The sequence below is a fragment of the Anas acuta genome, chromosome 14 (assembly GCF_963932015.1).
Source record: "Anas acuta chromosome 14, bAnaAcu1.1, whole genome shotgun sequence".
NCBI lineage: Eukaryota > Metazoa > Chordata > Aves > Anseriformes > Anatidae > Anas > Anas acuta.
The window spans coordinates 11,674,893-11,700,774 of NC_088992.1; the positions used below are offsets into that span (position 1 = coordinate 11,674,893).

The window sequence follows — 25,882 nt, forward strand, 5'->3', positions numbered from 1 at the left end:
ATACTCAGCAGTGTGTGTGCTGTCTGTCAGAAGCTGCATGTGTGTGTTTATGGCAGAGAAATGGAGTAGCTCTGCCACTACCTCTTCCTAAACCAATTCCACCTGGCTCCTTACCCAGTCAGCAGAGGAGAGGAGGGATCTGTGCCTCCTGCCTGTGGATGTGGGGATATTTCCCTCTCCCTCCCCCTTCAATCAGATACTTGCAAAGCTTGTAGCAAGCCAAGCATCACTTGCACTCCATCAGATGTGTGTGTCTATAAAAAGCTTCTCTGGTGTTGCAATTGGGTGGGCTGGCTGTGCCACGTGGTCTCTTGTAAAGGCCTGTGTTGCTGAGCAAGTGGCATTCCACTTATTTTTGGCACTAATAGTCTTTAGTTAATACATAAATTCAGCTTAAATTCTGGATGGAAAATAAATCCCAAGTGGAGGCCCTGCTAATAAGGCAACAGACGCTTCAGGGAGCCTGGGATGCTTGTCAGCAGAGTGGTCATGGCTGCTGAGATCTGAGAGCAGCAACATGCTCATGCATAAGGTTGTTACAACTTCCCATGAGCTGTCGGACTAAATTGCAGAAGAATTAGACAGATGGCCAAGGTGAGGTCTAACTTTAACTGCCGGATCTGGACTCGTTACAGCAATCGCCCCAGTGAGATCCCTAGTCCCATGCTTGCATGGTGAGAAAAGGAAGGAGTTGGAGCATCGGTTTAGGTCTGCAAAGCTGAAAAACACCTTCCCCTCTGACAGTCTGCCAAGAGGCCAAGCTGGTTTGAGGTTCTCTGTAACGCTGCTCATTTCTTACCAACCTGCTGCCATTCACTCCAGTGTATTTCCCTGCCTCCTGGTTTGTCTCAGGGGATCTTCAACCCAGACCTGAGGGTGTCTGACAGCTACATTGGAGTGGCTGTTTCCTTCCAGCAGTGTATGTGCATGTGAGAGCCTGACTAGGGAAACCTGGCTTTGGTGGCCAGGCCAAGGAAAGCATGATTTCTTGTCACTCTGACCTTAGCTCAGTGTGGTCACCTGAATGAGAGCAGAGCCCAGCATACTGCTGGGGGTTTCGTGGCAGGATGCTGCCCACTGCTGTGGGTACAGCAGGGCAGAAGGCCCACAAGCCTGAGCTCATCATGCATACGATGGCTTTGAGGGTCTAGGCTGGAGCTGACTCATTCCTGTGCCCCAGCAAGAAGTCAGCTCGGCAGCAGCATTACCTGGTGGCTTGCTCACTCCACTGCTCTGCAGTGATGCCTACCACACAGACATAGGGACAGTGGATCTGCTCTGGAGCCCAGCAGTGGGACAAACCCCAATGTGTCCCCTTTGTGGGACTGTGCTGGAGTCATTTTGTGCCTGTGTGCCAGACTGACAGGCCACGAGGGTTGTACTCACTGCCATGTCAAACTGCTTCCTGATCTCCTGCCACTTTTATCTGTTTGCCATGAGATAACATCCAATTTATATTGGATGCTTTTTGAGATATGCTCTTTATTTCTGAAGAAGCAGCTCTCTATGGACTTTTCCAGGGTGTTCTCCACTGGCAGTGAAGGCTGCTGGTAGTCTGCCAGCAAGTCCCACTCATGCCCTGCCTTGTCGCTTCCCTTGGAGCTGGGGCTGCCACTCAAAAGGGGGGTACATGCTGATGGCCAGGCTAAGGGAGGGATCAGGCCCTGCTCACCAGCTCCAGGCAGAGTCCTTGTTGTTTTCTAATGAACTGCAACTTCTTCCAGAGTTGAAAAGGGATTGGAGGTTAGCTGGGGTTTGAAAGAGAGCCAGTTCATCCCTGGATCTCCTGCTGGCCTGCCTCACCTTGTGCACAAACTCACTCAGCCCCTGTGCACTCATCATGTTAACCCCTTACCAAGTAGCACACAAGATTTTAAAGTCATTTAGATCTCAGATTGTTCAGTGATGTTCAGGTCTCAGTCACAGTCATGACCGATGGTGCAGCATTGGCCTTGTGAAGTGAGGAGTCTGAGGTTATTTCCTCTGTGCTGTGGATTTCCAGTGGACCCTATTTCTCTCCTCTGTAGTTTCCGTCCAAAAGCCTGATAGGGAAAGGCTTGGTTGTTTAGCTTTTGGGGGCAATGGTGTGCAGTTTGTTTTCCTGTACTCTTGAATGGGAAGGGAGGGGTCATTCTGAAGCCCGTTGGGGCTGTATTTACTGCAGCAGGGAAAGTCCTGGCTAGTGCTACCAGTGAGCATCCTTAATGCTATAACCCAGCTACAGCCCATGGGCAAAATTTAACAACCTCGAATCTTTATGGGGGAGCTGTAGGTGAATGCAGATATTTTTCTCTTCTCTGATCCCCTGTAACTCTAACTATTCTCATCTAGGACCTGCCCTGAGGATATATCACACTGTAGTGGATGCTGTGGCATCAATGATGCGGGAACCCTGGGATGCTCCTCTGGAATCCCCCCTAGCAGGGGCCTTGGGGAACTAAGTGTGTGTGCCTGTGTGTTTGTGCTAAAGGCTTCCTTTAAAGCCAGAAATTACCAATGCTGGAGATTGGGGGAAGAAAGAAATCCCAGCATCTCTGCACCCAGTAGGCAGCAAATGAGCTCTTGGGGTTGGTCGTTGCTAAGCGCAGGGCTGGCAAATGAGAAAAGAGCGGTCCAGGCATGGGCTGAGACATCCCAGCTGGGGCTGGCAGCTGGGCTTGTGCCCATGTCTGGAGCAGACACACCAACACGAGCGAGAGCAGTGCAGGGGAATGAGCATTTCACATGCAGTGGCAAGTCCTGGCTGCCTGAGGCTGAGCTGTATAGGGCTGGCTCAGCCCCCAGGATTGTCCTGGTCTCTCTGGTGTGCATCCCTTAACTTCTTGTTACCCTAACCATTCACTGTCCTGCTGTCTTTTTGGCCCCTTTGTACCTAAAGTGCCTCTACCCACTAATTCTGTGTATGCCAGGCCCCAGCTCTTGCTGGGGGAGGCTGTGTGTCCTCTCTGCCCCTCTGTTTGCTCTGGGCATGGCTGAGGTGACAGCGAGCTAGTGCAGGGCTTTTCTGGATCTCTATAAGAAAGGCCCTGCAACAACTGGATCGATAAAATAGCTGTTTTAATAAGAAAGAATAAGAAAAGAAATACAGATAGTAAGTAAATCTTAAGTCCCTTCAGATGCTGGGCAATCCACGTTTGCTCGGAATCAGACAGACCCTGGATGTATTTCTCCCATGGTGTAGATCAAATCCCATCCCTGGAAAGAAGCTTTCACTTCTGGTTGTTTGAGCAGTTATGCAATTTTTTTTCAATAAAACAACTCTGTTCCTAAAGGATGTTCTCATGAGAACTTTCCTGCACTGTTAGATAAACAAACACACAGCTCTGCAGGTGCTGTTATCACCAGTACTGAGTGGGACCTGCCTGCAGGCTTCTGTTACAATGAGCTGCTGGGTCTGTCCTGCAGCCACGGGGTTTGTACAGCACATCACAGGCTCTGGCACAGTGCAGAAAAGTGCAGGCATGAGTGTACTTAGGTCATGGATGCATCACTAACAGTTCTTGATGTAGAGTGGTCAGAATCAATACCCTCTCACTGCTGAACCACTATTGAAATGTAGGGTGCTTTCCTCCAGATATCACTGGTCACCTATGAAGAAGGTGAAGGATCTAGAGGGGAAGACTCAGGAGGAATGGCTGAGGTCTCTTAATCTGTTGAGCCCGGAGCAGAGCTGGTCTGATTTTTGAGTGGTCCTGTGTGGAGGCAGGAGTTGGACTCAATGATCCTTGTGGGTCCTTTCCAACTCAGAATATTCTATTATATGTACTCTGCTTCCAGCATAGCTCTTGAGATACCAAACTTCCATACACAAGGGAGTGAGAAAGAGAGCTAGTTTGGCATCTTCCTGCTTCTTTTTTGTTCTCATCAAAATGATTTAGATTTATATTGGACATAAGGAATAAATTTTTCATGATGAGGGTGGTGATATCCTGGAACAGGCTGCCCAGGAAAGCTATGGATGCCCCATAACTGGAAGTGTTCGAGGCCAGGTTAGATGGGGCTTTGGGCAACCTGATCCATGGCAGGGGGTTTTGGATTGGTCTCTTTCAATCCCAACCATTCTATGTTTCTATGACTTTGCTGTCACCAGAACTTGGGTTGTGTCTGTGAATTTAGCAGTATCTCTTCAAGACCCAACTCTTGGAGTAATGAGTATGAGGAGCAGCTGAGGGAGCTGGGTTTGGTTAGCCTGAAGGAAAGAAGACTCAGACTGTATTGTACTTTACAATTACCTTAAAGAAAGTTTTATAGAAAGGTGAGGATCAGGCTCTTCTCCCAAGAACCAGGGATAAGACAAGAGGAAAAGGCCTCAAGTCGCACCAGGGGAGGTTTAGGTTGGATATTAAGAGATTTTTTTTTTAATAAAAGGATTGTGCAGCATTGGAATTGGCTGCCCAGGGAAGTGGTTGACTCACCATCCCTGGAGGTCTTCAAGAGACATGTAGATGTAGAACCTGGTAGCATGGTTTAGTGGTGGACTTGTCAGTACTGGGTTAAAGATTGGACTAGATGATTTTAGTGGTCTTTTCTAACTTGTATGATTCTATGACTGCGTGGGATGTCCACAAGTACCACTGTGCATTTAAGAATATTCTTTGATGCTGTTCTCCCATAGAGAAGATCCTACCAGAGACAGCAAGGGAGGAGGCTATAGCAGTAGCCTGGAAAAGAGAGTGATTTGGAGATGGGCAAGAGGTTGGGATTTATTGTGTAAGGAAATGGTTACTTATGAGTGCTTAGAGCATAGGGAGCTGGAGTAATCTCTCATTGCCTCCCATATAAACAATACCAGGGCTCCTGGGTGGAGCAGCCTCCCTTGCTGCCTGCTCCTTCCCCCAGGGGAAGCGATGAGCCCCCAGATCTGCATACAGGTGCTACACTGTGGGATGGAACCAGTGTGTGAAAGCCCCAGGGCTGCTGTGTTGCTTTCAGCCTCCTGTCAGAGACACACTGGAGGACTGGGAAGTGGTGGGTGCTGGTGCCTGGGTCTAGAAGGTGTCAAGAGGCATAGCTTATGATTCCCAAAGCAGGGGAGCATGGAGGCTAGGATAGGGTGGGAGTTGAACAAGAGGAGGGGAAAAGAGCTGATGCTGTTGAGGAGAGCAGGGAAGCTGAGGGTACAGCAGCCTCCATGGTGGCCCCACTCTCAGCTCATGAGGGGCTCAGATTACCCACGAGATCAGGGCAGGGACCCAGGGTTGGAGAACAAGGCTTGTACACAGGCAGGGCCAGCCTAGCTCTGTCTTGTTCTGCCCGCAGTCCCTGCTCCACAGAGCTGTGCTAATCCCCACTGGGCAAAGCAGGGAGGGCGCTGTACTTTGATGGAGACAAGGAACGGTTTAGAGGGAATTAGAAGAGATTTATGGTGGTGGAGGAAATCACAGTAAGCGTGGCTGGCCTGGCCTGGGTCAGGGACGCTGGGCTGTACAGAGGGGCTTGCCTCCTGGGCAGACACCTGAGGAATCACTGCAATGGCAGTAGGGCTACTCTCAAGGGTTTCTTTTAAAGCCCCACTTCCCAGTGTTGTGAGACAGCACAGAAATCTTAGTTTCCTTGTAAAAGTTTTGTAGTAACTGAGACAAGCTTGGGAATATGAACCAGCAAAGCTCATCCCACTAGGATGTGAATAAACATATTCCAGCATTTATTCAGTATCTTTCCTGTTTGCTTGGAATCCTCCCCCAGCTTGGGTGTGTCCAGCTCCCAGTTCAGCACTATTCTGGGTTAGTAGCTAGGAGAATCCAAATAATTTCCATGTTTGCAGGTCTGCCCCAAGAAGTCTCCCAGCTAAAGCTTTCTTTCAGTATTTAGACCAGTATATGGCTGCTTTGGGGACCAGCATCTTGCATTGGTAGCTCAGAGTCTGTTGTCCCAAGACTTTGTTGTGCAGCATCATCTCTCCTGGCTGGTCAGTTGGCTCCTCAGTGCTGGCTGAGTGTACTGAAGCTGCATGCAAGATGAGCAGGCTTCGATCCACCATGCTGCGCACCTCTGGGATGTCAGACATCATCTGTTCCTCCTGACTTGTCTGGGCAAGAGGTGAAGGCTGGTGGACGAAATTGGTGCTGACCTTGGCTGCTTTGGTTGCTAGTGGTTATGGAGGACATCCTGCCAGCTCGGGCAGGACCTTGGCTGTCATTACCTGGGGTGAGCTGTTGGAGCGATTTCATCTCACAGCCCTGAGGATGCCAGAATGTGGTGGCGTCTGGCAAAAACACAGGTAGACTTCTCCACATGGGCCCGAAACCTGGTGGGTGGGTGGGTGGGAGGCTGACAGCTTCTCCAGCTGTCCTCAGCCTGCTACAAAGATCCCACTTCCACTTTCGAGGAGGAAGTATCTCCCAGCATGTCAATGAGATGTTTGTGTGCTCCCTCTGGTGTCTGGCAGGACTCGCCTCTTCAGAAATCACTGGGCTTGCAGGTGTTGGCAGGCTGGGATTTAGGATGCAGCTTTACGGGGGAGCTTTAACTCCAGTTGTGTAATGTATGGGCAGAAGCAGCGGGGTGGGTGTTGCGTATCCCAACTGCTGATCAGTGGTGTAGTAGCATAGTTTCCCTCATGCACAAAAATGGAGTGGGAGAGGCCAGGAACCTGTGGTCAGGTGGAAAATGTCTCATTGCTGCTGTCCCCAGGGGCATCTGCAGAGAAAGCTCAGCAAGGTGCTTGCTGGAGCTTTGTCTGGAGCTGGTCCTGTGCTCTGCTCTTAGAACTGGCAGTATTTTTGCTCTGCTTCCTGCAGCTATTTGGATAGCATCCATGTGAGGAGATTGCAAGACCAGAGGGAGGAGGACAGTTGCAGCACACGTGAAGCTGCTGCAGCAGCTGGAGTGGTGTAGGAGAGAAGATGGAGATGTCATGGGAAAACAAAATGTGAGTCCCCAAATGATTATGGTCAGGGACTAACTGAGGAGTTAGCCGAGCAGTTCTTGGAGTGAGCTGGCAAGAGGAAGAGCTGAGTGTCTGGTGGTTGGTGGCTGCATATGAGCTCTTCACCGATATATGTGCACAGATGTGCAAGGCACTGCCTGATGGGGGCCTGCCAGTGCTGCTTGCTGCTGCAGAGCCCTGCAGGCGGTGCTCCAGCTGCAGGGCTCTTGGGAAGCTCCTCACGTTACAGGTTCCTTACAGGAACCTGGGTCAGGGAGAGCATCCTTGGGGGAGGAGGTCCAGAAAGAATCATAGAATCATAGAATATTCCAAGTTGGAAGGGACCCATAAGGATCATCGAGTCCAACTCCTGGCACCATACAGGTCTACCCAAAATTTCAGACCATGTGACTAAGTGCACAGTCCAAACGCTTCTTAAACTCCTTCTTAAACGCTTCTTAAACACCACTCCTTGGTGGCTTGGTGCAGTGACTACATCCCTGGGGAGCCTGTTTCAGTGTGTGACCACCCTCTCAGAGAAGAACCTCTCAGTGACACATCTCCACCTGGGGTATCCAATGAGACGTGTTCCCATACCTGCATGCTCGTGGACAAGGCATGTGAGAGATCTTAGGGATGGAGAGATGCACAGAGGTACATTTTTTTTTCCTTTTGATTATTTCAGTTGTGATAATGATTTCCCTTTCCCTTCATGCCACAGAATTGTCTGCCAGGCAGTCTGAGTCCTAGAGTGGCTTGCCTCAAGGTCATGAAGCAAAGGCTTCCTTGAAGGAATGGCTGAAGCCAGTGCTGCTCTAATGTGCTTCTGGGCATCTTTTTTCCAAAACCAGTGTAAAGGGACTGTTGCTTCTCCATCTAGGCTCTGCTGAAGACTTGTGTCCAGCACAGACAGCCTCTGACAAATCTCCAAGGTGAAACAGTAATTTGTCAGTGGCCTTGTCAGATGCTGATGCCTCATTCCACTGAGTATGGATTTTAGGCTGCAACGTGTATTAAGTTGCCCATTTAACTGCTAGCTCTAGCTGGATGTTGTTTTCCTGCTGCTGGGGGAGAGGGTGAAGGATGGACTGACCTGCATTTTATTGGAGCTTCTTAATCTTTTAATGCTTTGTTTCATGGAGATGAAACAAACCGAAGCAGGAATTGGGCTGCTCAGATAAGCAGTTCTTGTTTCTCTCACACAAATAGCTCTGTTGAGTATCTGTAGCATGCGGTGTGCAGTACTGGGGAACAATGTGGGAAAGCTGTCTCTCCTGTCCCTCTGGGTGCTAGACATCTCCTGCCATGGCTTCTCTCAAAATCCCTCAGCTGCATTGCTACTAGGCTGTTCTCTGGCACAGATACCAACGTGCAGCCCATGTTTGTGCTACTGAACACAATTGAAACAGGGTGGTTATGTACAGAGGACTCTTAATCATGCCTATTTTTGAACCAAGACCAGGAGTTATTTCATCCTGGGTAAAACAATGTCAGAGGGTCTGCAACAGCTTGAGAGTGCAGCCACACATTACCTTCGTGCAGTTTAATTTACTGGTATCACTGTATCTTAGTGTATGTCTTTCAAGAGATCATAGCTAATACAAACAAGATGCCTGTGGTACTCAGTGATGCAAATACTGAGCCTTAGGGACTGGTGAATATTTTTTAGTGGCCACCCTGTACAGTGCTGTGGTGCCACAGCACTGTAAACCCAGGAAAAAAAACAAACCCCAAACCCAAAGGTATTTTTTTTTTTTTTTTCCAGAAAAGCAGGAGTGGTGGGATGGTGTCTCAAAAGAAGCATTTATCAAATTGTGCCCTTATCATCCCATCATAAAAGGTTATGGGTATTGGGAAGGATCTATCTAAAATGATACACAAACTCGCCTTCCAAAGTGCTCCAGAGAGGCTGAAGAGAGTGATATCCCTTCCTCTCCTAGCACAAGGCTTCCTGGAAGAGGTGTGAGAAGACTGAGGAAACCTCAGCTTTGGTCTGCTCTCTGCCCTTCATGGGCTGCTGGAGGTGATGACAGGTCAAGGTTCATGGAAAGGTTTTCATGTGATGACTTCTGTATGGTGAGACCTTCATAGCTCTTTCATTCCTGAAGGTCTGGAGGAAGGAGAGCGTTCCCAGGAGGGACCAAATTCTGCTAATAGGCCCTGCAGAAGGGATGGTTTGCTGTTGGACAGAGCAGGGTCCTAAAGCTGACGTGGGTGGTGCTACAAACTTTCCCTGGGCAGGAGCTGGCTCTCCATTACATTCAGCATGCTCTTTGGAGTTCACAATTGGAGCATGCTGTCCTAGAAAACTGTGTGTTAGTCCCAGAGTCTCTGAGGCCCTCGCTCCTGTGTAGTCATATCCAGTCACAGAAAAGTGGGACAGGAGAGACCTGGTGACAGCTCAGACGTGGTATCAGTGCAGATGGGGAGGAAATGACGAGGTCTGTCAGCTCCCATGCTGTTGCTGATGTGAGCCTGGCATGGCTTTTTCGCAGGTGCTTGGAAAACTGTGAAGGGGAAATCAAGGTAGAGGAGATGAGGGCTGGTGTCTCAAGCTCAGACAAATGGCTTTTTTCTATGCCTAGCAATTTCTTAGGTCATAATTGAGGACTCATTAAGTGATTATTTTCACCTGTGGCTTAAGGGCATCACCTGTCATTGATGATGGCCATGATGCTCTTCAGAAACCATCCGCATCAGCTCTAACTGCTCAGGGTGAAGCTCCTCATGCCACAGTGGTGTGGAGAAATGTACCTGAGATGAGATGCTCAGCTCTGTGTTGAAAGGGATTCTCCGATCCAAGTTTTATCTAGTAGTAGTAATGCATTCCCTTGCATCTATTTCTAGTAGTACAACTGATAAGGTGAAGTTGGTGAAGTCAGGGGATGTTCAGAAAGCGGATGCACTTGTCCTTGTTTTTATTCCACCCTGTGTTACTCCCTCATATCCCGAGCTTGTGGGAGGTAAGAGAAGCTGTTAGTTGTAGTGGTGCCCTGCTAGTTTCTTGCTTGTTCCTGTCTCCTGTGTAGCTGGATCTCCCTGTCAGAGCTTTCTCATTCCCTCTATGGGAATTCCCTCTACTTTGGCAGAACTGACACCAATAAAGCAATTTTCTTATGTTTGTCACAGGAAGTGGCTGGACACACAGCTCTCTGCTCTTCATGGTCATGCCTGTGTAGCTGCCCTGTAAACGTATACTTTTTAATTGTCATTAGCAATGTCTTCAGGGAAAGCTGATGAAATTTTCCCTTTGAAAACTGTTTCCTGCTCCTTGGGTGACTTCAAAGAATATCCCATGGGCTTGTTTCCTGGGGGAAGGGAAGCCCATGAAGGACATCTCTTGCTGGACAATGTTATCAAGGGCTTGATGCAACTTCCAGTTGATTCCTTGTGCTATACAAAGTATTTTTTTGCTTGTCTTGATTGCTAGGTTGCAGAGACAAGCCATTCAGGGATGCTAATGAGTGGCTCAAGAATAGCCAGTGCTCAAATAAGTTGTAACAGCAGTGGATCTGGACACAGACCTGGAGACTTGCAAGGGCTCTGCCACAGCACCATAATTTCCATTTCATGATTTGCAGACCAGTCCTAAAGGCCTTCTGATTCCCACTTTCACCCATGTTTATGAAGTCTCCTTATGCTTTAAGCTGTTAAGAGGTGAGGAACCCTGTTAAAAGCTAGCTATATCCTCTTAAATGAACATAAGTGATGGGAATTGCGAGAGGTCATGGAGGATTCAGAACAGCCATCTAGGAGAAGTAATGAGCTGTGTGCTGGGATATGGCTATGCAGGGAGACAGGTCTGGAGGCTCCTGGCAAGGTAGCACATCTTACAAGGGACTGTCCCAGACCTCCCCAGAAACATCTGTGTGAGAGGTACTGGGAGATTTTGCATGTCATTCAAGACCTCCCTCTAGGTAGGGGATTCCTCCCTAAACTCTTGTTCGGGGGGTGATTAGTCTGCAAAATGGGTGTGGAAGGGCATCTGGAAGGCTGTAGCCTAAGCTCCCACTAAGAGTTGCCTGGTGCAAGGTGCAGCATTTCGGCATCCTGTGTAACTCTGTATCTTGGAGCAGGTCCAGGCCTAGGGAGGCTAATGAAGACATTCTCATTGATTGCAATAGTTGCAGTGTTTGTGCAAAGTCATATGTACAACTTGAGGAGCCAGTCTGTTAAAGCAGCAGAGACTTTGGGCATGTAGTAATGGCAGGTTCTGAGCTGGGCAAAGTGTTTTCCAAATGTACCCCAGGATCCCGTTGGCCTTCTTGGCCACAGGGTCAGCCTGCTGTCCACCAGGACCCCCAGTTCCCTCTCCAGAGCTGCTCTCCAGCAGGTCAGCCCCCAGCCTGTACTGGTGCTTGGGGTTATTGCTCCCTATGTGCAGGGCCCTGCACTTGCCTTTGTCGAACTTCATCAGGTTCCTCTGCACAGTTCTCCAGCCCTCTGAATGGCAGCACAGCCCCCTGGGGTATCAACCACCCCTCCCAGCTTTGTATCATCCACAAACCTGCTGAGGGTGCACTCTGTTCCGTCGTCCAGGTCATTGATAAATAAGTTGAACAAGACTGGACCTGGTACTGACCCCTGGGGGCCACTGCTAGCTACAGGCCTCCAACTAGACTCAGCATCTCTGAGCACAGCCCTCTGAGCTCTGCCATCCAGCCAATTACCAATCCACCTCACTGCCCGTTCATCTAAGCCACACTTCTTGAGCTTGTCAATGAGATGTGCTGTTTAGCTCCAGCTAGATAGCTAAACACCTGAAATGAGTTTAAATCCAGGGCACTAGTAAACTTGTACAGTCTGGAGACACGGTGCCACACCAAGGCTTCTTGTAGGGCATCTGCTGCTTTTACAGAGGGCTGGAAGGAGGGGGATCAAAAGGTCCCAGCTGGAATGAACTCTTGTCCTTTCCCCTCCATGTTGACAGTCCCCCTCTGTCAGAGCTCCCCGACTTCCAGCTCTGCTGCTCAGCACAATTGGGCAGCTGTCAGTCTTCCCTTTGCCTGTCCGGAGCTGCCAGACACTGAGCAGATGGTTTCATCCACACCTAGACAAGGCTCTATCTACTGGGCTGACGTGGGAGGCAAAAGAGATGCATGAACAGCTATACATTCTCTCTGTCATCACCTCTGCTTGATATGCTGTGGCCAGGTAAGACTTCTGATATATGAAGAGAGCGGTCAACATGTGGGGTGGCCCTTGATCCCAGTCCAGGTCTGCAGAGACCAAGTGCAAGCAAGGAATGAAGAGCAGGATTCAGCTGTTGTGTGTAATGGGGCCACTTTTTGTGGAGGCTGCCAGTTACACACTGACCATGGTGTTTGCCAGCTCCCGAGGGAGGAAGCAATCTGTGTCATCTCACAGCGGGCTTCCTTAAATCTCAGCCTGATTAAGTGATGGCAATATGGGCTGCCCAATACAAAAGAAACAGCTTCCTTCTCTGAAAAGGGCTGATTGTTAGTGCAGACATAGCCTGTTTAATTGTTGCCATTTTCCTGCAGCTAGAGGCTAGTAACACATGAAATCACCAGATTCTGACTCCGTTTGAGCAGATATCTGGAGATAGTGTCCATTAGCCAGCAGCATCAGGTTGGTTACAAACTGAGTCTGCCGTGCATCTGGGAAGGGTGAATTTGAATGCTCTGGGTTTCTTTTCAAACTCAGGATGTCTGAGGGATTTTGGGAATATGCACCCAGCTTTTGACCTCCTGTCTGTCCTTGAAAAAGCAGTATTTGTGCTTTCTGTGTTGAAGATGTAGGCTAAAATACCAATGGACTGCACACAGAGATGCTGAGACTTGCAAGGTGGCATTGCTATAGAAAGAAGTGGGTAGATCCTTGGAATGTTTTTTTCCTGGATTTTTGTGGTGGGTTTTAGACACATTTGTGAATGGTGCCAGTGGTTTTCCATCAGTGCATTTGCTGAGAGCTGTATCACAGCAGGTCTGGAAAAGGAGTTTAATGCTCAGACATCTGATGAAAAATTGTTGTAAGTAGTTACGTCAGAGTTATTTATTCATTGCAAAGAGATAAAAGCTTTTTGGAATCAGTACAGTCATCTTAGCTTGTGGCTGTTGTTTTTCTTAGTTTCTTGTGTATTTTAGGGATATAATTAATTATAGGGAATGGCAAATGCTCAGAAGAATACAGTTCAAACTGAGCTGTTTTCTTCATATATTTTTCCCTTTGTTCTCAGAAAGCAGTGAGCTGGTGCCTACCTTGGTAGCAGGTCCTCAGTATTCAAGAATAAAATATTGTCAATGACAGGTTGCCTGAGATTGTGTGTTTGTGCTGATATACAAACAGACATTAGTCCTTCTCTAGTTTGTGGAGCAACGAGGTATTGAGGTAGGATAAAGGCTAGTGTCAATCCATTTTGACTGGTGGTCACTATGTAGAAGACATAAATTAAGAGCTGTCTGCTGGAATCCTCTGGAGACAAGTGGCGTTTGTGTCATGTTGATTTGGAGGACATCAGCCTCAGGTTTTGCTACTCTGCTGCTCATCGGGAGGTGGTCTGCTCTTTGTCTGCAGGGTCCCAGTGCTGCACAGAGAAAGGTGGGATGGCCTTGCACACTGCTTAATTTCAACACTGGTTAGAAGCAACATTAAACTTGGAGATATTTATATGCAACCTCTCACCGAAAAGCTTTTAAAGATACCCTGACATCTTTACAGATGAGTTATGTTGGGATTTCTCACTTTCTGTTGAAAGGCAGGAGTCTAAATGAGTAGACTCCTCTTGAGCAGAGCTGTTAGGCATTGCAAGGCACCAGCCACCAGCATGGGAGGTGCACTGAGGAGCAGTTTGCAGCCAGCTGGGAAGGCACTGTCAGGGGTGGGATCACTCTCTGCTCACATTGTACCAACTTACCTACCACTGCTGAGGAAGAGCACCAGCCTTGGCAGACTGCTCTGACCCAGTACAACTTTTATGGTAGGTCAGGATGCTTGAGCTTCCTCCAGGCCTGGGACTGGAGCTTCATCTCCAAGGGCACTTTTTTCCTATGCAGCATGGGAATCAGAGACAGCTCATAATGAAGTTCACGATGTATGGGGATGAGCACTTCCACACTGTGTAATCTTTGGCCTAGGTCTCCTCTGATCCCCATGTAGTGCTCACTGGCTCTGAGACATCATCAGTAATTGCTGGGGTTTGAACAGTCCCAGATTCTTACGATCACAAAGAGGTATGGGAGCCCAAGGATGATCTGACCCATGTACAGTGATCTGCCAGCTAGAAGAGGCTAAAATTATCTCCTCTGAACGAGAGACCATGTGCAGAAAGATGTACCTGTGGTGTGGAAGGATAGTGAGGAACTGGGACTGGGGAGCAAGACAGGAATCAAATCCTTGAGATGGTATAAGCATACCTAGAGGGAGTACAGCAGTGCCCCGGTACCCTCCAAACATGTTTGTTGGAGCCCTCCTTCCTGTACATCCCAGATATTCCTCTTGCCTCCCCAATGAGCAGTGTCCCAGACTGTTTGGGCAAGTAAGTCTGAGGAGACCTCAGTTTCCTTGGAGGGGTCAGTTTTGAGACCTGAAATATTTTGATGCAGGGCCTAAGATTTAGACTGATCTAGATGATATCCAGGAAGAAGAGCCACCATCTGTCAGGAGGGAAACTCCCTCTTCTCTTGGGTCATGTTTGGGTTACCTGTTTCATTCCCCTTAAGCCCTCTCTAGAGCCATATGGCAGATGTTAATGACTTCCTTGGGATTTAGATGATGACTGTCACGATGAGGGACCCTGGCCTATGCAGATGCCAGCTGTCACATTGAAGCATGGTAGTGTCAGCCTTTGGATATTTTTGCTGAGGAAAGCAGGGCTTGCCTGTCTGTGCAACAGAAGACCAGCTGGCCTCACATATTTCACACTATTTTCTTTGTCCTGGAGAAAGGCCATGAACTATCAAGGACTTGACTGCTGCTGCTCTCAGATGGGTCTGACTCTCCCTGGGCCCTTCTGGGAGCTGATAATCCTCCCATCCCAACAACACCTTTCTCTAGTCCTCTTCTCCCTTCTCCTAGTAACAGTGTTAGCTCTACTATGTTCATGTCTCTTTCAGCCTCCTCCTTTCTTTCCCACCACGTACTGGCCATCCCCACCTGCACTCAGCCCAGCTTCCCTTGCTGCCTGCCCCAGTCTCTCTGCAGCTCATCATCACCAGCGTGTCCTGACAGGCTGGCAAAATTTGCAAAATGAAAATGTCTTCTACCACATTTTTCAGTTTTGCCACCAAAATTTGACAGAGCCAAGAGCCTGAAGATGCTTCTGCTGTCCTGCACATGCTCAGTGACCTGAAGGGGATCTAGACAAGTTTCTCCTTAGCAGTTCCCAAGCTATTCTTTCTCTCATGTAAGTGCTCTTAAAATAATGATCTGATCCTAAGTGGCTGGAGAAGTTCAGCTTTGAGACTGATGTTTGGCCTCATCTTTTTCCTTTCTTTCAGGCCTTGCTGCTCCCAGAAGAAAGGGCAGCTCTCGGAGGACACTAGTCCTGAGAAAGCCTGTTGGATCACCACAGCCCACTTGACTTCTCCAATCCCAAATTCTTCTGCTTTTAACATAGGCAGTAGGCTGGCAGCTGGCACTTGTGAGAGCTGAGGAGGTGAGTTCATGGGAAGAGAACAGCTTTCAGTTTCAGTGCTTGGGGACCAGCTGGTGTTTAATTGGGATCTTGAACGATTTTTGATGTAGGTGAGAAGGGACTGTCCTAGGGAACAAGGGCTTGGGAGTGTGTGGCCCAGTGGGATGTGATTTGCCTTTCTGGGCATAACTGAGCCTCATCTGGTGTCCTGACTCCATACGGGTTCCTGTCTGGAGAGAAGTGCCCAACCCATTAGTTAGTCTAGGCCCTGAATTTTACTGATAGCCTTTTTAATGATAGACAGGACTTTTTTTAGTTAGCTCTTTCTCTCCTGTTGTCTTGAACTCAGTGGCCGTCTTTTTAGAATGTATCTCCTGTGTCCCAGTTCCTCAACTTGTCCCATGTACCACTGCAGATCTGTTTGGGATTCAGCTTAGCCAAGACCATCACTATTATGGGCTTGATTTTCTAGTCCCGCCCCTTGCCTTGATCTCAGGGTGGATCATGAGGAAAATAGAGCATCTTGCAGATGATTTAATTTTTGCAGGGATTTGAGTTCTCTGGAAAAACTCCCTGGAGAGATGCTCAGCTTAATCATGATTAAGGCCAACAAAAATCTGGTAGCTGATCCTCTGAGTGAAGAGGGGCTGTGTTTGATCAGTAGATGAACCTGGGTTGTCTACTGGGAATTTAGAGGGATTTTTTTAGGCCTTATTTAGTTTGTTTTAACTGCCTGGGCAGCACTACATTGGCCAGACCTTGTGGGTGAGACACTGGTATTCATGAAGATGCCTTTATCCGGAGAAGGCTTCATCTTTTCCACAAGGTGTCATGGTTTTCTCTTTAATATCCTAGGGATTATTTTCAGGCTGAGACATGTGAGGAAAGAAGAGACTGATAATACAGATGGAACAGAAGAAAATGTCAAGTGATTAAACAGCTGTACATGAATGCAGATGCAGCTTAAGAGATTGACTGTCGCCTGCTGGATAGAGAGATGGAAAGAAAAATTACATTCACCTGCATCAGGATTGCAAATCCCACCCTTCTGCCTGCATATTTTCAGTTGCATTTGTTACTTCTTTTGAGACTTCCCATGTGTAAACTTTCACAGAGCTCTGTACTGCACCTTTATAGCCCTGGTTGCAATTCTACCTCCCAGAGTCTCTGGTCTGTTTTTTTTTGTGGGGGGAAGAAATCCTATAAAATAAAACGTATGCAGTCAAATGAGCTGTTTGCCATGCCAGTGTTTTCTTTGGCTCATGTGTCTGCGGTACATTCTTGCATATGCATGACTTTAAGTGTCAGAGTTAATGTACACAGATGAGGGAAAATTTGCAGGTAACTGTGCAGATAAGAAATGCATCAAGCAGAACATGCCTCCAAAGATGGAATAATTCGGGCTGCTTTCTTGAAACATCCTCTTATTACAGTGGCTTTAATGCTTTCTGTGTGCTGCAGCTCATGAACAGGCACTATGGAGAACTGAGCAGCTGTTTCCGTGCTCACACTGCTGGAGAGAAACCCAGGGACTTGACAGGACTGCGCTTGATGTGATTAACAAACTGCACCTGGAGTAAATTCCTCTGTCCCTCCCATGGAGCTGCTTTATACAACCTCCAGAATGAACCAGTGTGGGAGGCAGGCTGGCAGGGCCAGCTGACCCAGCGTGGTTCTGGGATAGCTGCTGAAGGCAGGTAGGTCTGGCAGGGTGAGGACAAGAGAGGCTGGCCTGTCTGGGGCAGGTCTGCTGTGCCCCACAGCACCCAGGTCTCAGGGACGGGTGGCCCTTGAGCATCTTCTGTCCCCCACTAGGTGGCACTTGAAGCCCTGCTATGGTGTCCCTGTCCCACAGCCACACAGCCTGTCCTGTCCCTGCACTTTATCTCTGCCAAGGCAGTCCCCACAGTTCTGGATGGAGAGCACGGCACAAGTGCTCACAAGTGCTTTCCACTGGAAGCTGGTGTGGCACACATGGCACCTGTCCTCCAAGCAACTGGTGCTTCCTACAAGTTGTGCCAGAAACCTGTGGCACCCCTGACCCAGCCTCGCTAGGAGTCATTGCATTGCATGTCTCACTGGGAACTGGTGCACTGTAGGTGTCCCGGTGGGAGCCAGTGCAACACATGTCCTGCTGGATGTCACTGCATTGCACTTGTCCCACTCACAGTTACCTCATCAGGTATGTCCCACTGGGAGTTACTGCACTGCACATTTCCTGCTGGGAGTTAGTGCTTCACAGGTGTCCTGCTGGGAGTTGGTGCATTAGACGTGCCCTGCTGGGATTCAGTGTGTTTTGCTCATACCTTTGTGGTAGCTAGTGCCTTGCACACTGGTCCTGCCCTGCTAGGAGTTGTGTTGCTCATGTCCTGCTGGGAGTTGGTGTGTCATGTTGTGGTATTGCTGGGAATCAGGGAGTCCTGTGTCCTACTGGGAGTTGTTGCATCTTGTAGGGCTCTGGTCCACGAGGAGGCAGTGCATCACAAGCGTGCTGCTGGGAGTCGGCTCATCGGTGTATCCTGCTGGCCATCCGTATCATCTGGGAGCTGGTGGATCACACCTTAGCCCTGTCTGCCTGGATTCAACATGTTACATGTGTCCTGCTGGGAGATGTGTCCAATATATCCCATTAGTTTGTGTCACCCTGTAGCCCTGCCCTGCCAGAAGTCAGCGCAGTGCATGCAGACTGTTCCTCTTGGCAAGTCTCTGGTATCCTACTGGGAGGTGGTGCATCACATGTGTGTAAGGGCTCTGCATATTCCTTTCCTACTCTGCCTCACTGGGAGTCAGCATGTGATGTGCTGGTCCTGGAGACAGCATATTGCACACTGTGTCCCTTCATCTTGGTGACAGTCTGTTGTGCAGCAGCCTATTCTCCCAGTTTGCTCGCCTGTCATTGTCACCAAGCCCAGCAGAAATATTCTCCTGCTCCCAAGGACACCTGGCCACAGCTTGCTTTTCCTGTCTGCAGAGGACACAGAGATGCTGTGGTACTGTGATTGTTTAATTTATTTATTTATTTTAATATTTTTATTATTTTAAATATCTCTAGGGCTGAGAAATAAGTGATGTTAAACAAGCACACCCAGCATCCCCATCCTCTGCAGCTGCTCCCAGGAACAGCAGCTGATTATTTCTTTCCATCCTTGCCTCTGGCAGTCTCTCCCACCCACCATTCCCTGTCCTCTAGGAACTGTCCTGACTGCTTTGCTGGCTCGGTCCTGCTGCTGTCAGGTCTGAGGGGGAGTTTATGCAGGGGCTTCTTTGTTATAAGGCAGGTGAAGTGAATTGAAGAAGCCAGCATTGCAGAAGTGGTGAGGGCTGGCAGTAGTTACGTTATACATCCATCCTTCCCTGCCCCGAGAAGTCACGGTGTGGGTAGGATGGTGTTTTGAGCACTGTCAATATGGCTTTTCCCTTTCAGAACGGCTTTTTCAGGCTTCTTGCAAATTCAGGCTGAGGTGACAGTGCTTTCAGGCCCTATATAGACTTCCCATAACTGAAGGGGATAAAACTAATTTTTATCTTGCTGCTTGCTGGTGTTTGTGGCTTCACTGAAGATGGGTTTAGCTGTGTGATGGGGTGCATGGAAGAGGGGACCACAGTACCTGCAAAGGCTCCTGGCAAGCCTCTCTAATAAAGTCCAAGGATGAGTATATGCCATACAGGCATGTGTGGGTACTGAGACACCAGTCCTGGAGCTCAGAGTCATGCAGGGTTAGGCCCTTACCTGCAGCTGTTCGTTTGTCTAGGGAGAGCCAGCACCATGCCTGCCTGCCTGCATCTTGTCTTGCAAGTGAGCTGCTGCATGATCGGTGTCCCAGTGCCTGTACCCTCCTTTTTTCACTTGTATAGGTGGTTTCAGAGGGCAAACATTTTCCCAAGAAAGGGAAAGTCAATTGCATGCTTCAGGTGAGTGTTTGCAGGACAAAACCTAGAGCTGGTGAAAGGGACTGCTGAGACATGCAGGTAGTTAGGTGTATGTGTGTGCACCAGCCAGTCCTGAAAAAGGCTGTCAGGCTTTATTGCTCCACGCATTGCTATATTCCTGAGCCAGAAGACTTTGGTACAGCTGCAGGTTATTTGCTTACAGTAATAGGAGAGATGGATAAACTGTGAAACTGGAAAAGTTATAGAAAGAAATGACACCTTCCTCTTCAGCTATTCATTTCTATTTTCTTGATTTGAAAACGAATATAAAAGACTTGTGCAGAGCTGTTATGCTGTCTGCATCAGGGTGTACAGAAGTGAGATGATCCTAATATCTTGGTACATGGTTTGCCTGTCCACCTGGGACACTGGATCTCCATCTGTGCTACTTAATAGTTTAGAATAAGAAAAAAGGGAACGGTTATGTTAACTTCAACCTCCCCTGATTCGTTTTCTTTGCACAGCACAATCTGCTTTTATCCATGAAGCTGCAATATCCATTTTTGTTTCTAGCTTATAGTGACTAGACCTGGGGTCTAACAACCTTCTGCTGTCCGTGGAATGAATGTGGGAGCTAGAAATGCCTGGTTGGGTTATAGCTGTTCCCTGCTACATAGCTGCTTTTCGTTCCTGTACTTGCTTTTATCTGGTCAGTTCGTGCCAGTTGCAGTGGACATGTGATGACCCTGCTCAGGTGACCAAGGCTGCCCAGCGCTTTTATGCTGAGGTCACTCCCAGCTCAGACTAGATTTGAACTGAGGACTGGTGGAGCTCTTCAAATCGTGTTATCAGCCTCTTGATCTTGATGAGACCTGTCCTTGCAGAACAGCAACTTCAGAGAGAACGGTAAGGTAGGTTTGGGTTTACTGACGATGTGAGAGAGAGAGACTAGATAGAAAAGAATGAGTTTCATTGGGTCCTGTGTAAAATCTTGTCTGTTGATCCTAAAAACACAGTTGCAGTGGTGCTGTGAGTTGGGGCCAGACTGCTTAAATGTGCTCAGCTTGGCACTAGAGGGAGCAGGACGTGATTTTTTTCTAATCTTGTAAAAACATGATGCAGTGACACAGCTGGTAGAGTGGTGTGGCAGGTGGGATATAGGAGAAATGCTGCAGTCTCTTCAGCTTTGTAAACATAGATGTTTCTCTAGATGAAATGAAAGCTCTCATCCAGCTCAGCCAGGAAAGTCTGGGAGGAGAGGGAGGTGCTAAGAACTTTTAAAAGTTCAGTTTGCTAAGTGGGAATTGTTTTCTTTTGGGTTTTGAAATTGCAGTTTTGAAAGGAGCCAGGGCTCTGCCAAGTACAGGCACTGTATGCTCTGGTGGAGAGCAATGTTGGCTTTGCTGCTACTGCAAATTAACCAAGCTTGCTCTGTTTGTGAGGAGCCTGGTTTGACATACATATAGATATGATGGAGATACTGAAGGCCTCTCTGTTAACCAGATTTTGGTGCCCTTTTGACTTACATTGCTGTACTGAGTAATGCTAAGTTGCATCTATGTGCCATGCTGTGCTGCAATGGACACATTCAGAGGTATCCCTCCAGGCCTAGAATCTAAACACAAGATGAGGAACAAGGGAATAGAGACAATGCAAGGAAACAAAGAGACCATAATGGTATCCTGCCTTGTCATGAATTGGATAATTCCCCTATGACTAGTTGGTGGGCAGTGGATTACTCAGCAGGAGGAAAGGGGTCTGGAGTCAGTCCTGTGAACTTCGTTCCCTTGTTTGTAAAACGATGTTGTGAACATCTGGCTCACACATGGAGTGTGACACTTGGCTCACAGAGTCATATAAATGTTTTCAGATCCTTGAATGGCTGTTGCTGAAATGCGAAGGATCATCATTAATGAAATCTGCAATAACACTGACGGAGCATTTGTGTTTGCTGCAATTTGTAACTATGTCTAACACTTGTTAACGAACGCTATTGTGGGTTGCAGTGCGACCAAGGAACACTTGAGGATAAACATGACCAAGTGTTTGTTCCTGGTTTGTGCTACTATTTATCACTGCAGGTGTTGAAACATATCATGTTGTGCAGCAAGGCTTTAAATGGGTGAATAGGGTAAGAGGGGAGCCTTAGCTACCACTACTTCCTTTGTGATTTTTTCATCTGCTCTGCTTACATAATGAATACGGGCAAATGCCATCATTGGTTGATTGAAGAAGATCTGTTGTGTTAGAGAGCTCAATAGGACATCAGATAAATCTAGCGGGTGGGCTGGACATTGGCATTAGACAATGTGGCTTGCAGTAGTGAAGCTATACCCATAAAGAGACCTAGTTGCAGACATGAAGAAAAAGCAAATGTTTATACATAGAATCATTGTATCATAAAATGTTCTGGGTTGGAAGAGTCCTTAAAGATCATCTAGTTCAACCCCCCAGCCATGGGCAGGGGTGCCACCCAGTAGACCAGGTTGCCCAGGGCCTCATCTAACCTTGCCTTGAACACCTCCAGGGATGGGGCATCCACAGCTTCTATGAGCAACCTGTTCCACTGCCTCACTGCCCTCATAGTGAAGTATTTCTTCCTAATATCAAACCTAAATTTCTCCTCTTTTAGTTTAAAACCTCTTGTCCTATTGCTATATGACCTCATAAAAAGTCCTCTTCAGCTTTCTTGTAGGCCCCCTTTAAGTACTGGAAAGCTGCAATGAGGTGTCCCTGAAGCCTTCTCTTCTCCAGGATGAACAACTCCAATTCTGTCAGCCTCTCTTTATAGGAGAGGTGCTCCAGTCCCTTAATCATCTTTGTGTGCCTCCTCTGGACTCATTCTAATATGTCTATGTCCTTCTTATTCTGGGGTTCCCAGAGTTGAACACAGTACCTCAGGTGGGGTCTCAAAGAACAGAGCAGAGGGGGAGAATCACCTCCCTTGCCCTGCTGGTCACGTTTCTTTTGATGCAGCCCAGGATATGGTTGGGTTTCTGGGCTGCAAGTGCACATTGCCAGCTCATGTCAAGCTTCTCATCAACAAAACCCCAGGTCCTTCTCCTCAGTGCTGCTCTCGATCTGTTCTTCACCGAGCCTGTATTTGTGCTTGGGATTGCCCTGGCCCAGATGCAATTGTACTTTGTGGCCACGTAAGCCAAAGTGGAAGGGATAGAACTGAGATTAAAGAATCAAAGGCAACAGGAGACCTGCACAGATGATTAAGGACCTCCTAACTAAACTCAGACATACAAATGAGGTGTACAAGTAGTGGAAGCAGGGGCAGGTGGTCCAGGAGGAGTATAGAGTTGCTGTTTGATCTTGCAGGGGTAGGATTTGAAAAGGCAAGGATGATCTGGATTTGAATCTAGTAAGGAATGTGATGAGTGACGAGAATGGATTGTGCGAGTACATACACAGCAAAAGGAAGACTAGGGAAAATGTGGAAGAGCTGCTGAATGGTGCTGGGGACCTGTTGACAAGTAACATGGAAAAGGCTGAGGTACCCAGTGCCTTTGCTGCTTCAGCCTTTACCATTAAGACCATCTTTCATCAATCCCAGATCACTGAGAACAGGGAAGAGTCTGGAGCAAGTTAGGAAGTCCCCAAGCAAACTAGATCCACAACTGCTAAAGAATGTGGATCATCTTTCATATGAAGAGAGGCTGAGAGAGCTGGGACTGTTCAGCCGCACCTCGAGTACTGTGTTCAGTTTTGGGCCCCTCACTACAAGAAGGATATCAAGGTGTCCAGAGAAGGGCAATGAAGCTGGTGAGGAGTCTGGAGAACAAGTCTTACGAGGAGTGGCTGAGGGAGCTGGGGTTGTTCACTTTTAACAACCAGAACTGGACACTTCTGCTACAAGGTGTAAACGATCTAGGGCTTTTCAATTTACCTACCTGACTGAAATTATGGGCAGGTTGTGGGCTTATGGAAGTAGAAGGCATCTATATGATTTTCTTTAAGTATCATCTCCAAAACTGAACCTGGTACTGTGACAAAGTCTGTGCTAGTACAAGGTGGAAGAGTGAAGTTACCATCCCACTCCCTTGTCTGTACCTGTGCATTCCATTGTGGGGTCCCCATGTGCAGGCTGCATTTTACAATGCCTTCTCGATCCTTCTCTGTCCCTTCCCTGTTTGTGGGACTGACTGCCCTGCTGGGATCTCGTGTGTTGGATTCACACTGACTCAATTGTTTCTTATTTATTTTCTGACTTAATCTCCCAAATTCTTGAGATTGGTTTGAATCCAAAGCCTGTCCCGTGATATACTGGCAGCCTCTTCTGTGCTGGCATCATCTGTGTGGATAGTAAACTTGCTTCATTTCTGTTATCGGGCAGTCAGTAAAAGGGCTAATTAGGGTGAACCAAGAAACCATCTCTGTGAATCCTCATTTGATGTGTCTTTGTAAGACAGTAAGTATGACTACTCACTGAATGTGTTTTCTAGATGTTCTCCCTTAGTTTATTTAGGAGACTATCACTAAACAAACAGCAAAGGTCTTATTAACATGAAGAAGTGATAACTACTGCTTTTCCTTATCTATAAAGTCCTTTCCCTTGGCAGTCTAGGGAAGCTGAGCTGGTCTGAAGAGTTATCGTTAGTTACCACAGCCTTCCTTTCTTGACTCTAGTGTCTATGTTAATGAAAACTAAGTGAATGGGTCTGTAATTCCCCAGATTTTCTTTTCTTCCATTTTCTTCCATTTTGTAAAGCAGCACTTCAATTGCTCTCCTTGTGGCCTTCTAAGGCTACTTGGTTGCCTCTGAGATAAGGCTTATCAAGCACATCTCATTGGAAACCTTTCACATACAAAAGAACTGCTTACTCTGCTCTTGCCTTATCTGAGGTTTAAATCTTGTCCTCTTGATAATAGTTGTGCTCCATCAGCTACTGCTTTTTTTTTCTCACACTGGTCTTTGTGACCTTCAACATGTAACCAGGACAGCTGATAGTGTATTGGAACTGTGAGCAGTGGACATGCCATCTCCTTCTCACAACTTATGGGCTTAGAACCTTAGTTTCTTGCTTCAAGTATTCCTCCAAATCTAAGTGTCTTGGCTTTTCAGCTTTGTATTTGTGAAGTGGATGTTAACTCTTGCCTGTTGTAATCCAACCGTCAGTGCTTCCTTCTGAACTCCACCAATATCTTATAATTCAGCTGCATTGCTGCTTTCCTGTTCCTATTGCTTTTTCCTCTGCAGCAAGGGAGCTTGCTTAAGGCCTGGTTCTTGAACATACTGATAGACCTGTTATTGCTCTTTTCTTTTTTTTTTTTTTTTTTTTCCTCCCTGTATTTCAGCCTTCCAAGTGGCATTCACACCAAAGCTTGTAGCTTACCTTTCAGAAATTGGCATTTCTGCTTTCCCTCTGGGGTCAGTCACCCATATCCATGTCACTTCCTATGTTTGTGTTCTCCCCAGTCCTCCACATTGAGGCACTCCTGAGAGCAAGCCTACCCGTCACCTACACTATTCCTGTCATGGTAAATTGTTCTCAATATGTTCCAGTTTGCCCTTGTGTCCCCAAAACTGCTTCTCTGCATTGCTGAGACTTTCTGTAGGTCTGATTTTTCCACTCTCCCTGGACCTTGCAGCCCATGTCCCTGAAGTACACAAACTTGTCTTCCAGAACAGGCTGCTACCTTCCTGGGTTCACTTTGGGTTCTCCTAGCAAATTTGTTGCACCTAGTAAATCATAATTCTGGTCATTTAGAAAGTCTTCCTGTTTATTCTAAGTTAGTATCTCCAGGGCATTGGGCAAACTTATGCAAGGATCTTTTTGCTCCTCCTGGGGCTACTGTGACTCCTCTGTTAGCCTCTTCCTGGATACCGTTGTCTGGACCTGTTGTACTTTTATTGCCCTTCTGCTATAGCCACCCCTGCAAAGTGAGCAGGCTGGTCTTTGGAAAAAAAGGCTCTTCAAGTGTTTTATTGTCTCTTATTATCACTTAAACGTGGAGTGCATAACATTTTTCTCCTTCCTTGTTTATCCTGTGCTGTATAGTGGTTAGCTATGTAATTGATACAAATCACAGAGCAAAACACGACCTTGCAAATGTTTATTATTGTGGTATTGCTACATCTTCTAGAGAAACAGTCAAATTCAACAAAGTACGGTCCTTCCACTGTTGAGCACACAACCTGCAGGATATGTGGGCTTTTCTTATACATCTTTCTATTGCCCAAGAGGATGTTGACATACAAGTAACAATTACCCCTGGCTGGTGTAGAAAGGCCGTGTTGGAACCTTTTGAACAAGATACCCTTCTAAAGCAAAGTCTTTTTTTTTCCCCTTCTTTTTCTTTTTTTCTTTTTCTTTTTTTCTTTCCCTTTCTTTTTCCCTTTCCCTTTTTTTTTTTCTCCCCTACATTGGCATTCTTATTTTTCAGGTAATGTAGTTGATATCAGGCTGGAATGAAATGATGGGGCAACTCTGTGGGATTAGTAAAGATACTAGCTACTCTGCTTGTATTAGTGTATCAGAAAGACTGCTTTATAGCATGTGGAATGGATAGAGATAATCTTGTATTGAAGGGCTGGACAA

At 47.4% G+C, this 25,882-nt stretch overlaps 1 protein-coding gene across 10 annotated transcripts in view; it reads left to right on the forward strand.

Annotated features, from left to right (window-relative positions):
* NRG2 (neuregulin 2) overlaps window positions 1-25,882 on the forward strand; it is a 170,329-nt gene that overhangs the window by 18,517 nt on the left and 125,930 nt on the right. For 2 of the 10 annotated variants that reach the window (XM_068698689.1, XM_068698690.1), the window contains exon 1: window positions 19,740-20,245. The exons of the other annotated variants lie outside the window; for them this stretch is intronic. The gene's annotated coding sequence lies outside the window, so the exon portion shown is untranslated. Of the gene's footprint in view, window positions 1-19,739; window positions 20,246-25,882 lie in introns of those variants that run through there. 10 annotated transcript variants of the gene reach the window in all.